Source organism: Arctopsyche grandis, chromosome 8, assembly GCF_051622035.1.
Source record: "Arctopsyche grandis isolate Sample6627 chromosome 8, ASM5162203v2, whole genome shotgun sequence".
NCBI lineage: Eukaryota > Metazoa > Arthropoda > Insecta > Trichoptera > Hydropsychidae > Arctopsyche > Arctopsyche grandis.
In genome coordinates, this window is record NC_135362.1 from 32,896,148 (window position 1) to 32,911,077 (window position 14,930).

Below are 14,930 nucleotides of genomic sequence, written 5' to 3' on the forward strand. Positions count from 1 at the left end.
CGGCCACTAAAGAAGACACCTTCTTTCGGTGAAATGTACCGCGGAAATCAATCGAAAGGTACGCTTTTTTTTTAATTGCTCCGTCTCTATTCCCGCTACTCCCACCGCTGCCCATTTGTCAATGAGCGGTTTCGTTTTGGTGCTTTTGTTGTTGCAGCGCGCCGTACGCAATAAATCAGGCTTGAGTAAATATCGGTTGGAAGATTGCTTTCACAATAGTGGTTGAATCACTCACTGATTAAAAATAAACGGACGGTGAAAAAGCAAAAACGCCGTTTGACGGGGATATATTGCACGAAGGGCAATGCAAGGGCATTTACATATGTAGGTTTATATTAAAGGAAAGTTTTCAAGCGGAATTGGCAGTGCCGGCCTTACACCCAATGGCGCCCTGGGGCATTTTTTTCTAATCACCATTAGAAAAAAGATTCGCCTTGGTCGCTCTAATCTAAAATTTATATGCATTTTGGCGCTCTAATTTTAAATTTTAAAGCGCCTTTGACGCATTGAGCGGCGCCCTAACTTATTTGGCGCCCTCGGATGCCACCCAACCCAGCCCCACCCCCTAAAACCAGCACTGGGAATTGGGGAAAGGTCCTGATTATTTTTTTAAGTTTAATATTACATCATCATCATTTACAGCCGTTCACCATAAACTGTTGGATGAAAGCCCCTCCAACTCGCTTCCACTCGTCTCTGTTTTGCGCAACTCTCATCCATCTCACCTCACACATTTTTCTAATTACGTCTATCCATCTTCCCTGTGGTCTTCCTTTTACCCTTTTGCATTCTCTCGGGTACCATTCTAGCACTTCTTCTGTCCATTCTTCTTGCCACGTGATCCGCCCATTGTCATTTCAATCTCTTCACTCCATACTTCCATACTTCTTTGAGTACATTGGACTTTGTGCAGAAACTTTGCGTTCAATGTCCAAGTTTTACATCCACACGTCATCACCGGCAAAACCGGCAAAGTGGTATTTTTGATTTAAAAACTGCATTCATTCGTCCAAATGCACTCCATCCTAATTTCATACGTCTCTTTATTTCTTATTCTTTACTACCGGACATACCTATTATTTGAACTAAATATAAATAATTATTTACTATTTTATCACCTAATGAAATGCTATCAGGCATGCAATAACTATTGCACATTAGTTTGGTCTAATTTCCTTATAATATTGCATATTTACATATATGAAAATATTTATCTGAATTAGTATATGGTTAGGGTAGTGGTTTCTAGTGTTTTTTCACACATGTATCTCCTGTCAGCCCATTTCCGAAAATTGTACCCTTCACGTTAGACTATTTTTAATTTAATAAGCCCTACATCTTTACTATGTATGTATTAATTCTCAGTAATGATTTGCAATTGATTCAAAATGTGAATATATGACTGTGAATCCTACAGTTTTCAATGTCTGTAGGATTTGTTTTTAGACATCTAAAGACGAATCCAACCTATCCAATGCAGTTTTATCTTGTTGCTTTGTTATGAGAGAACAATAGAAGAAAGAAAATAAATAATGAATTGCATTAGACTGTCAAAATATAATAATCAATTAATGAATTGCCAAAAGCAGTGGCGTGCTGTGAAAACCTCCCTGTTTTGGTCGCACAGCCTCACTTCAGTGTGCGCTAGCAGCATACAAGGGGACTCGGTGTGACGTCACGTAGTCCCCTTGTTCTTGCTCGCGCACACGTGTGTACAAGGCTGTGCGACAAAAACAGGGACTGACCAAAAGTGTCCAGCTCTAATATGTATAATATTTTTTGTTGGGATAAATATTATCTAGATGAGGACACGTATTCACTCTGAAAGAGTCAATTTGTAGTTAAGGACTCAATATAAGTGCTATACATACATACATATACATATTTCGATTCGCGGTACAATGTATGTAAGATGTTGCGATGATGTAATAGTTTACTGTGAATTATTACTATTATACGTACAGTGCTAGGTGATTCCATCGTCGGCCACGTTTCACCGAGCAATCAGATGGAAGATTCCGTCTACGTTCGTTTTACGAGCTGCGTGATGAAGGGCAAACCTTGACATTTGACAATTTTACCCCGAAAAAACACACATTCACAACCACTCCCAATTTCGCGTTACGAGGGGGAGATATTCCGTGACGTATCTGTTCTAGGAAACCAGGGGATTACGAGCACGCTCGCACTCCCCGCTTTGGACTAATTTATTTGGTCGTTTTGGGCTATTTTATTAAACGACTCCATTTTATTAAAAGGCGATAAATCTAACCTTTCGATTTAAAGTCGGTGCAAATTTTGTTTAGATTTGGAATATGTACGTAAGTTGTGTTTCTCGACATACGAAAGTATTGCACGTTGTTTCAATATTTACGTGTCTGTTCGCGCACGTTTTGTTTGATTTGTGTTTGTAACTCGCAATGGTCGATTTGATTTTTGAACGATTTTATTTTATCTATAATATACATCAACAGATTAAGTTTTGTGATCATGAGAAAATTTTACCTAAATTTTTAAAATTTTTCGCACTCAGTATCTATGATTGAAATTTGTTGTATGAGTTCGTGTACGGAGATAATTCAAACACCGCTAATTCTATCACACTGAAAGTTTGTATTGGTTAATGAAATGTCAATTGGTAGTTTGCATTTTTTATTATTAATCGTTAGTCGTTCGGAAGTGGTACTCCCCTTCTAGGCCTACTCTTTTTTTTGGATTTGATTAGTTTTTGATTAAAATCCCCCAGCCAGTAGTAAATTTCTCTTTGGTGATTTTCATTATTTTTTGACACAAAATTTCCGTATCTTTGCGCGGTGTTTTGGAATCCTCATTCTAATAGTTATAAGTAAGTTTGGATAAAATCAGAAAACCGGAGGTAGAGTTTTTATCTTAATGAAAATCAAAATATATGGGTTACCTTACAAACAACTACTATGTGTCATTTAAGCGAATTTTGTTTTTGTTACTATTAATTTATATTTTGTTATTATTTAAGTCGTAGATTGGAAATTGTTGTAAGTTTTTTCAACATTGTTGATGTGAGGAGTTTTAACGCTAATGAGCTCAATCTGCAGAAAACGTAATGCGTTTAATGCTCTCGACTTGCATCCGTTTAGTAGGTGCATGTTTTCGTGTGACGTCAATTCGCAAAACACGTGGCTCAACTTCTCAATTTTCTCATCTCGAATTATTATAATTTAATGTACATATGTACAATAATATAAAATTGTACGTCGACGTGAACGCTACGCCAGAGAGATGTTATTTTAATTATTATTGATTAGGCAAATTTTAAATTAGAATTGCAAATGCGTGCGTATTTGAATACCTACTCACATTATGAATATTATGTTAAAACTTGATATAAAATGATTTTATGTAGAATTTTGTCGGTTGTTTCGAATCGATCGTTTTGTTTGTAATTATAATATAATGATAGGAAATGTTTTGGAAAATTACAAAAACATAAATACAGATGGAATTTTATATATATTTTTATATTCCTCCAAAAGATTAAAAAAAAAATATATGGAAATATATATAGAAAATGTAAAAATAATATTATAGAAAATGAAGACCGTTTTGTAGTAAATATGTACATAAAACTATTCACACTATTCATCTTTTGCTCGCACATGTGACAGAAAGAGTGTTGTATTCATTTCAATTACAATTTTTCAATACGTTGGAGAACCAAATACAAATTATATATTGGAAATGTCTCAAAATGGTAATGTTTTTTTTTAAGTGTAATTTGCAAAATTTTGTAGTAGTTTTCTAAATGATAGATTTTTTATTGGATTATACACTTATACAGGAAAATATAAAATGTCTTATGTATGTACATACGAGTGAAATAAATGCATTGGTTTCGATGAATTCGAAATGCTTATCGTGCGAACACGTATTTTTAGAATTCTCGATAAACGTCTAAATACGATTATGACGAGTCCAGGAAAAAATTTCGAACATTTTGTCGAACACGTAGGAATTTTAACGAAGATAGACATCTCGAAAGGAGACCTGCGCGTTTCCGGGAACATTCGATTTTATTTATTTTTTCAATTTTTATTTCAATGCTCGAAGCACTGCGACTGCATACAAACGAGTCCCGGCAAGAACACATCTTAAAAAAAAAGTAATAATAATACATAATTAATGCATCGCGCAACTGAAACTGATTTCAAACGAGTTTTTTCGCATACATTATTATTGCGTACATATTTGAATGTCATTTGAGTTGGGAAATTCGTATCTTTCGTCGGTTCGTCGGCGCAACCCTCAAATTCCGTAACTTCACTTGTAACATGCTCGCGACGATAATGCTCGCGAGCATTTCTTCGACAAATTACGGCTAACTGGGCACATATGTATATAAATATCCAAACATATGATACAGTGTATGTATACAGATTTTAATTATGAACCGCAAGTGTATGTATGCTTGCAAATATCAACAAAATTGCAAGAGAGGGAGGGGATATCGATTTTATTGAAACCGTCATAATAAATTGACAAACTCTGATAGAAGACGGTCAATTTCTATTTAATAACCATCCAGAATGGATGAAAATCGGATAAATTTTTCGATTCGGGTTCGGGATTTGAAACCACTGCCTTTCTATTGCTAAACACTTGCTTAACCAGGCCCCTAAATCTAAAAGGCTCGCATGCACCGCATGCCCGTGCGGCATAGTAGTTACGCGCCTGATTTGACGTAAACGAATGGACCATAGATATAGAATAACTATAGTTAATCTATATCTATGGAATAGATACAGGAATCTGTTCCATGCAGTGTTTGGCATAGTATGTAGACGATGGCAATGTTTTTTCCGCCATTATTAATATCTTTTCGCATTCTCCTCTTGAACACCCTAGTTGGAAATCGTTGAATTTCAACTGTGGGTAATGTGCTACATTCGAACGCTTTTTTTTAATGGATTATGTATTTTTAGACGAGAAATAAACTTATGTAGGTTCTGGTATACGGAACATGCATTATACTTGATTATACTGTATGGTTTTGCCATTTTGGTGTTGAGAAGGTATGTGCTATGGGTAATGTGTAGAGACACGTATTGTGGGCATTTTGCAATTAATTAATGCTAAAATTCGGAATAGATGCTAAATTCGTAAAATATGCGAATAGATGCTAAAATAACAAAAACAAAAGTGGAATTTGCATAAAATTTATAAAATTAATAGACAATATATAAGGGTGTTCCTATCCCTTTGCCCATTTATTATGTGAAGAAATTGAGGGGATAAAACAGAGCTTGCAGTTTACCATAGACAGTATTTTTCCTGTCAAAACCAAGCAACTGCTTTTGTCTACTATTGTAAATAGTAGAATGTATTTTAGTAAATACAATATAATTGTTACCGATCGTCGCACAAATCTCAAAAAAGAATCTGTAGAAATATGCTCCATATTGAGTTTTAATAAATTTTAATTGGTATTATATTTTTATATTCATATTTTTTGTCTTTTTTTTATGTTCATATTTTTTGTCATTGAAATTTTAATCCCAAAACATTTTTGAATTTTTCTATTATTTTTTAATTGTTGTATGTATATAAATTTTATTAAAATTCATCGAAATTTTTTATTATTTAAAATTAAAATTAAACTAAAATTGAACATTTTTAATGCCCTAAAACGCTAAAATGCAAAATGAAAATGCTAAAATAGATGCCCAAAATACGTGTCTCTAGTAATGTGCTACATTCGAACGCTTTTTTACATACCTCCTTTGCGTTTCACATGGCTTTCGTGTTAGTGGTCATTTTTATCTCTTATCCGATCGTTTTTAAATGTATTATGTAGTGGTTTAGGAGCCTATACGAAACAGACGAACACACAAACACTCAATTATATATATAGAGATGTGTGCCAATTTAAATAAAATAAAAATAAATACACATTTTTGTCACATTTTTGTTTCTTATATGTATGTTCGCGAGCATGTTAGAAGTGAATCGCCGGCCTACACACGCGCTCTCTCGTAAACACGGAAGCGAAATTGCACCGACTTATGGACCGGTCGAGGGTTGACGATTTGGAGGGTAATACGCATATGTACATTCATATATATTATACATGTATGTATATGAATACGCACGCGATCGGGGGATTCCCCTCTCGGTAGAGCAGAGGGTAAATAAACAACACAAAAAGACCTGGTCGAATCCCGAGAGCAGCAGCTGGCCGAATCAGCAGTCGCGCGCCGTCTCCTCGTACGTTCGCTCGTGCCCGACCGTTTACTTTATCCCTGTTTTATTTTAATTATATTTCTATATGCGAAAAGTGCAATCCTGGATCGTGTGTGCAATTCTTTTAATTGAGTGAAGTGTGTGTCAGTTAATTGCTGTTAACGTATCGTGTTCGCGTCTCTTGAGGATTACACACTGCAATTGCTGCATGCATGTATGTATCGCTTCGTTTTATTTACTGTTTCTTTTTTTTCGCGCATATATAAATTGTTTGTTTAAATGAAATTATTTAACAAGTGTGCGTTTTAATTCGATTAACTTGGCGATTTGACGCGCTATGTGCTAGCCAGAGGTGTTCAACTTCTTCTTGTGTTCAACCCTCTCGAGAGATGCTTTCGAGTGTGAATTTGTGATTGGAATTTTAAATGAATCGTTGTGGGTGAACGGAAACGATTTACGTATCGATTATTTCCGGCTCTCGCGTAATGACTGTGAATTTGTAATACTATTATTCTTATCGTTTGAGTCACACTTATTTATCGTATCGATTACGCAGAAAACCATTTATGTATGCGTACTTTCGTATGCTTGCTCGCAGTCGATCGTGTTTTGTCCAAACTGTTACGAACTGATAAATGTTATGATAGAACGATTATCGTTTATGTCAACGATTCCCAAATCGAAGTATGTACATACATACATGAAAAAAATATCAATGTTTGAAAAATATTGCGATTATTATTTAATGACCGTCCCTGCACACCGATCATTGATCGTTTCGGTCTCTTTTGTCAAACGATGCATGGGATGGTTTATTTTCTATATATGTATACATCATCATCATCATCATCATCTACAGCCATCCACTGCTGGATGAAGGCCTCTCCAACTCGTCTTTGTTTTGCTCGACTCTCATCCATGTCACCCCACACATTTTCCAAATATTGCCTACCATGCGGTCTTCCTCTTACCCTTTTGCATTCTCTCGGATACTATTCTAGCCCTTCTTTTGTCCACCTTTCGTCCATTCTTCTAGCCATGTGGCCCGCCATTCAATCTCTTCACTCTATCCACTATATCCACCACCCTTATTACACTTCTCTACCACACATACATATGTCGAATATACTTAATGAAAAAAAAATCAATGAAGTAGAGTGAGATGAAGCACTGGATATAATTTACAATTATTCTCCGAATAATTAAGAGAATTTTTACAAATCATTGCTTCAAATAAATTGGCGGTGTGAATATATGAGAAATTTCTAAAACGATTTTGACTCTATTTGTGTCTCGTTTTTAGTATCGATAATAATGCTAATTTACTTAGCATTTAAATATGTATAGTAAATATTTTAATATATACAAGCTCGTTAAGAGGGCTGGACAGCAGCGCCTTGTTCATACAAACGTACTATACTTCTCCCTACCTTAATTATGGCAATAGAGAAATTATTTTTTAATATGCTATAGATATCCACCATTGGGGTGCATCTATCGTTTTCTTTTTTTGATTAATTATTTTTTATATGAGCTAGGAGCCGCCAAACATCTATAAAATCGCCTCTTTTTTACACCCACGAAAAGAGTCTAGCGTGCTTATTTAACGGTCGATTTAAAAAAAAAAATACGTCGATAGATGCACAGAAAATATCTTTCTCATACCGATGATGATTTTTTTTTAAAAATTGGTCCAGTTTTGGAGGAGAAAATAGTAGAATACGAAACCTCGATTTTGTCAATTTAAAACACGTTTTATCTGGTCGAAGCGAAACTGTCGCATTCACTCAATATATATATATATTGATATATATTGTCGCATTCACTCAATATATATATACACTCAATATATATATCGAAGAAAGGAACTGTAACAAAATTAAGGTTTTGGGTGTACAGCCCTCTTAAGCATTGTTGGTGTGGGATAGGAGTTTTGGGGTTTATTAAAATAAATTTGAAAAAGGTTTACAATTTTTCGAAAATAGGCTGCCGAAGGGTACGCGAGTCAAAAATAGTTGAATTATGCTGAAATAATCATGTTTGATGACGCAAGTAGGTAATTGAGGCTTCAGAGCACGTTGACGTGATGTTTCGATTTTTAATTGGGTTAAAGACTCACTAAAGCAATTATGAGAAACATTACTTCTGTTATGGATGTGTAAGTTGCACTGTAAAAGGTACGCAATGTATATGTATGTATGTATGTATGTAAGTCAGGGTATTTTAAATTTTTTTTTTTCTGTTTTGGTTTCAGAATGCATTGTATTGCATACTTTATATTCCGATTTTTTGTGCCCACACTAAGTCGGTATAATTCATGTAATATTATTTTATATACCTACATATATTCTCGTATTACAATGGACGTGCTCACCGTCCTATCGTTACTATGATAGTGCCATATTTGGTATTGCTTCTTTGCATTCGTATTTGAGCGAGTGTTTCTCAACGTTTATCAGTTGTTGTCGGTTTGTAGAAATTTAAAGTTGCATCCAGACACGTTTCTCAATTGTAATTTTTCCGTGTTTCAAAATGTTGGTAGATCTCTCCGATTGTTGGATCTCGGCGTAATATTGTATTTGTTCGATTTTGTTGTTTTTAATGCGGTAGTTTTTTTTTGTTCCTTATCAGAATAATCGGAATTATCAGAAACTAGAACTACATGTGTACTAGAAGTAAGCTAGTCAGTGACTCAGTGTACAATTTTATCCGATTGAAGTACGTCAACAAAGCAAAGTCCGTGCGATAAACAATGGATTCGATACTTACAAAGTATCTCATTTCTGAGAAGTAAAATAGTAGTTTCAAAGGGAAAAACGTCTTAGGTTCGAGTTTTTTCGCTGAAATGTGCATACAATTACCATATATTTTCTCTTTTGAATCCTGATCGATTTGAGCAGATGTAAAAATACACTGCTTTGTTAATGCATTCGAACAGGGGTTTTTAATGAGGTTGAATGTATTGATTCATATTTTGATATTATTTTAATGTAAATTAAGTACTTCTTTTGTGTATTTTTTTTTAATTCCTTTATATGAAAGTGTTTATATTGACCTTATTAATATCCCAGTACCTTTGTGATACATACATATGTACGTATGTAGGTTCATTGGGATTTAGTTCTTTTGCTTTAATGATATTTTATTTTCACATGAAACACTCCTGAATGATTTCACATTCTACATCCCTTTTATTTTGGAAGAATATAAATTTTGGCTCCCCGATCGTAGTGGGTAGAAAACTTTTCCTGCTCGTAAGAACCAGTACCAAAATTCTCACGAACTTGCCTCTATCTAATGGTATCAATCTTCTCAACACAATTGATATCTTTACATCCAGCTATGTATATTGAGATTGAAAAAAATGTAATGTCATAATGAGTCGTAATTTTCGGTTGTTTTTTTTTCTCCTCATTGTAATGGAATAGAAAAAATATATATTTGGCACACTTTTGTAAAAAAAAATCGTATTTTTGTGCTAAGTCGGACATGCCGAACATTGACATTCGACAATGAAACGCTCTTCGCTGTTCTATTTCAGGCACCTGGAGACTTTCCTGTGTTTCCAGTTCACATTTAGCACACACGACCGTTTCCTGTATAATGAGGAAGAATTTTAGAATAATCGAGCGGAGCAGCTGCGAACCGCACAAATCATTGACTAATCGTCAACCGATGAATTCGGAAGTCCGAGACTGGAATTTCGTCCCTTGTAGACTTTTATACTCGGACACACAGTTTTAGTGTGTTGAATTCATTGTGAAAGCTTTTGTGCATAGCAAATTTGTTTCGGCTTTTCAGCGGCAAGTCACGTTTTTCCCTGGAGCTCACGCTTCATCTTCTTTTTTGCCACTGTTATACTATATATACTATTGTAGTCCGTCTATGGTGGCATCTTATGTCAAAACGTGACATATCCTCACTAATGGCGACATAAAAAATACGCTATCTCACATTCGTCCGAAGATGAATTGACAGCGACACTATTATTCCGCTCCAGGGTTATTATCTCACGTATATATCTCAAATCGCAAATCGTCTTTAATACCTATATACATACATAGTTCGATTGAAATTCTGTTCTGGTGCGGCCGAAGCGATAGAATTGTTAGTAAACAAGTTGCCCGATTGACGTTTCGGTTTGTTAACCCTGTCCCGGTATACATTTAATACTGGATAATCGTCTTGTCCTTTTACAGATTGGCACCGGCGTATTATGAAATCGTAATGGCTCATTGTCGAAGCGGAGGACTCCCGGTGTCCTGCTATACCAAATATGGCGAATCCTCGCCAGAAACCTGTCTCGACTTCGCGATAGTCCTTTTCCACGACGTGGAATTCATTTATGTATGTATTTCTCTCCTGGGAGACGGTTCGAAGACGGTCGTCTGTCTGGTCGAAAGAGTTTTGAACCACTTTTGGCGATTCGATATGATTGATTGGTGGTTTGAGAGGCGTGGGAGAATTAGCGTATGTTTTTGCACTTTATCGTGACGAGCGATGAGATATGTACGTACTACATATGTATATGTGTACCCTATTACCACGATACACATGTTTGGATATGTATTTTGCAGTATGCAGTACATATTCGCAAACTGGTAGTTTTGATCAGTCCGTTTAGCAGTGTCGCGTTGAGATTTCGTTTTTGGTCGATTCGTTTTAATTGATTGCAGAGTCTGTATCTGTCTGTCTGCCTGCAGTTTCCACGTTTAATCAGTTCAATCAATCCAATTGCACTGCACTTGATTGATGTGCTGACAACATTGACGTTCACTAGGTACTCAGTACGTTCATAGGTTCATACAAGCAATGTTAGTTCCCCATAGGTAAATACCATGGGAATTGTATACTCAGTATAATTAAGGTCTTAATTTATATATGTAAATAAATATTGATTGTTCTTGAAACGTGCATTTTTGCATTATTTTGTAAGACTTAGAATACAGTGTTTGTTTTCGTAGGGTGTAGCTTTTTCAATAAATTTCCAATTTTCAAACTACTTTTTCGATTGCATTTTATAAACGAATGCATGCGTGAAAGATAAACTTGGGGCATAAATCAGTAGCACGTGTTTAAGTCGGTTTTACTAATAGCCGATTGCTAAGCTAAATTTACTCCGTCGCAATCTCGTGAAGTTAATTAAGTTTTACGACACTCTCCATTCTAGTTTCGATGAAATGTAGATGGTGCAGATTAATTCGGAAGTTTCACTATTTACCGACGTCTCGAGAAACGCCTGCTGCCGGATAATCCCCTCGTTAGGTGGATTGTCTTTCTCATTGGTGAGATATTTTTATTTTAGTCGTACGGCTTCTTTCCTTCCAACTGCATATTGGCTTAAATCTGACACCGAAATGATCTGTGCTTATTTTGAACCGCAACTAATTATCACAATCTATCAAAGTTATGACTGAAACATGTTCCATTCCGTCCGATGCATTCTGGACTAACTAATTGGTGCGTGTAGGTAAATATTTTTTGCTTTTGTTTAATTTAATATTAGTCGGATCAGATCTGCGTTGATTTGCTTCGCTTTCGGTCGTTGGAAGTTTTGACGTTTTTTCACAGTTTCGGATCAACTTGTCAACGGTGCTATACGAGCATCATCCGTTTGAGTGAATTCTGAGAATATCTGAGCCCAATGGAAGTTAATTTTTTATAAAATAGGGTCGATGACTTTTTTCCTTATACATATTTTAATATTTCAAGTGTTTCTCCTTTACATGACGAATGTAAACAAGCTGCTCGGAATATTTTTCACACGGTATTGATTTATAATGAATTTGTTTTTCTGAGTGCTTATCTCGTCCGATAAAAGTTTGCAGACGATAATGAATGAAAGAGTTCATTATTATGCCATTTTATGCGTGCTAGGAAAAGAAAGTGTATTGATTTTTATTACTATGTATTGAGTTTGTATGTACATATGTACATAAGTCCATTATAATTTCATGCAGTGAACATAAAAGTTCGTTTTAAAAGCATGATTAAATATTTACGACTACATTAAAAAAATTCAACTAAATATATTTTTCAATATACATATGTATGTATGTATATACTCTACTGTCGAATTGGTAACGTAAGCCATTAAGGATCTTTTTTTATTTACATACGTTCATATTATTTACATAACTGTTCATTTTTAATTAGCAAATACCTATAAAGAGTAAAAATGGAAAAAAAACAATAAAAAACATTTTCTTAAGCTTATGAATAACAATATTGAAATTTTTATAGTACATATGTATCTTGAAATATTGGTCAAGTTTCACTTGAATGGTTTGGATTTAAAATTTTGACAAACAAATTAATAAAGATAAAGTAAAATTTTAGTCTGTTTATGTATTATATAAATATAAACATAAATTCAATCGATCATAATAATTAATTGAAAAATGGATTATTTGTGTAAATGATTGATATGTTTTTTTAGTAGATGATAAAAATCTGTTATATGTAGTTGTTAATTTTTGCTATATTTTCGTATGTATTTATGTAATTTTTGATATTACAACTTTTAAATAATAACATTTTACATATATTATTTGTTATGTTATTTTTATATTGCACATGTGTATTTCATTAATTGTGTTACAAAGTATTGATATTTATCTCTATTTTGAAAATTATGTATGTATGTTTAAAAGAACAAAAATACTTAACATTCTGTTTGGTAAAATGAAACCATGAAAATGCTAAAAATACAAGTACATATTACATATTATAATCTACCAGCGGATTTAATTTTTAATTCAATTTCATCTAGCAACATCACGGAGTCGCGATATGAATGTTTTATACTTCGACGAGAGATGTCCTCATCGATTCTTTTATAAATTATTTTATTTTGTTCAATTTGTTTTCGTAATTTTTCGTATGCACACATTATATTATATTTTTAGCGTGCTGAAAAAATTCCAACAAATAAACACGTAATCGCTTATAAAAAATGAAAATACCAAACATTATCATAATCGTAAATTTTGTTTCGTGACTCGGAAATGTGTCCCCACAATTTTACGAACACGTAATATTTTCGTCCTTGCATTTACATTTTTGCAACAAAATTGGGTTAACTTTTGCACCATTATTAAACTTAATATCGTAAGCTTTTGTCTGTGTATATATGTAACTATGTATGTCCAATTCATGAAATTGCATTTAGTTAAAAAAATATTACAAGAGGCGCCAATATTTGAATTGCTCAATTCGTGAACTAACCAATGACTTTTTTGATATTTTCATGAAATGAACAATTTCGCTAATCGAACATAATAACTAAATAAGACGTATCTTGTTCATTACTCATTCTTTGTATGTTCTGCAAATGTTAAGTGCCTGGAATACATATCATCATTCATGTTGATACAACATTCACGTTTATGCCTCACTATCTTCAGAAAGGGGAGGCTTTTTATCTGTAAATGCTAAGGGATGAAATGGCATTTGGCGCCAGACGTCTGTACGACATATATACATACAAGAGTTTGCATCATAACACCGGAAAATTCGACCTGGTCAAACAAAACTTGCAATTTCCAAACCAGACCGGGTCACGGTCAGTCCACCCTGCGAAAACCAGCTTGTGCCAAACCACCGCACCCTTTTAAAAGTCAATCCCTGTTTTTTTTTTGTTTCGTGACAAGCTGCTGTCGCCCGTCCGTGGCACATCACTCTCAATTAACTACTGGGTCACGCGACCCTTATCTCACCCACCTACCACCTGGTTTCGAGCCATACTGTCTCCGTTCGTCACTCCCTGACCTTTTTTATAGAAAATTCGTGTGCACATTTGCGGATCGTCTATCGTTCGACGTGTTGGCTCTGTCACCTGCGCAGTTTGCACAGCTGTCGTGTCTCAAAAGTGGCGAGAATCGTTCGCATAGTATACTTGTGTATGTAGTTATTGTACACAGTCGGTGGTGTTTCGATTGCAGTTGCGTTTGCATTTTTTTCGCAGTGATTAATGTGCCAGGTCATGTTCCACAGTGTGTGACTCGATCGGTCTTCGTTATATTATATGTATATTCTTCTATCTAAAAGTTTTTGTTTTTTATTTAGACTGTATGTATCGTTCTGCCAATATAATGATCAGTAATTTATAGTATTGTTTTTAATGATTGGTTATTATTTGTTCGATACGCAATACCGATTTCGCATGAGATGTATGTACATACATGTGTATGATTTTAATTCAGATGTCAAGCAGTTTGTTCGTGTAGATATGTTTAATATAGAATCTGGTTGTCAAAATATTATTGGTTTTAATTTGACAGTGAAATAGATCTTGTTTTTAAATGAATATATATATTTTGTTTCAGGAATAGTGAAGTTGTTCGTCAGCATTCCATCGAGGGTGAACGTTGATTTTATTTATTCGAGGCTGTTCGAGGGGTGAGTACGTTTTTTTTATTAATAAATAATGTTATTAAATTTTAACGCAATGAAAATTCGGTTGTTAATTTGAAGTATTATTGATTGGGAAAAATTTAAACGTCCATTTTATAAAATAAATGTGCATTTAAATGCACATTTATTAATGCACATTTATTTTATAAAATGGACGTACATTACAAAAAAAATGTGTGCATTTCTAAATGACAGATACAGATTACATTAGAAACTTTGCTTTACTTTAAAGCGGATGAAGTTTGTATTGAAATGATAGATGAACTGTATCGGCAACGTCGCGAATATCAAAATACGAA

At 34.3% G+C, this 14,930-nt stretch overlaps 1 protein-coding gene across 1 annotated transcript in view; it reads left to right on the plus strand.

Annotated features, from left to right (window-relative positions):
* Positions 1-6,218: 6,218 nt before the first annotated feature.
* DAAM (disheveled-associated activator of morphogenesis-like protein) overlaps positions 6,219-14,930 on the plus strand; it is a 98,160-nt gene continuing 89,448 nt past the window's right edge. The window contains exons 1-2 of the mRNA XM_077436897.1: positions 6,219-6,430; positions 14,544-14,616. The gene's annotated coding sequence lies outside the window, so the exon portion shown is untranslated. The remainder of the gene's footprint in view (positions 6,431-14,543; positions 14,617-14,930) is intronic.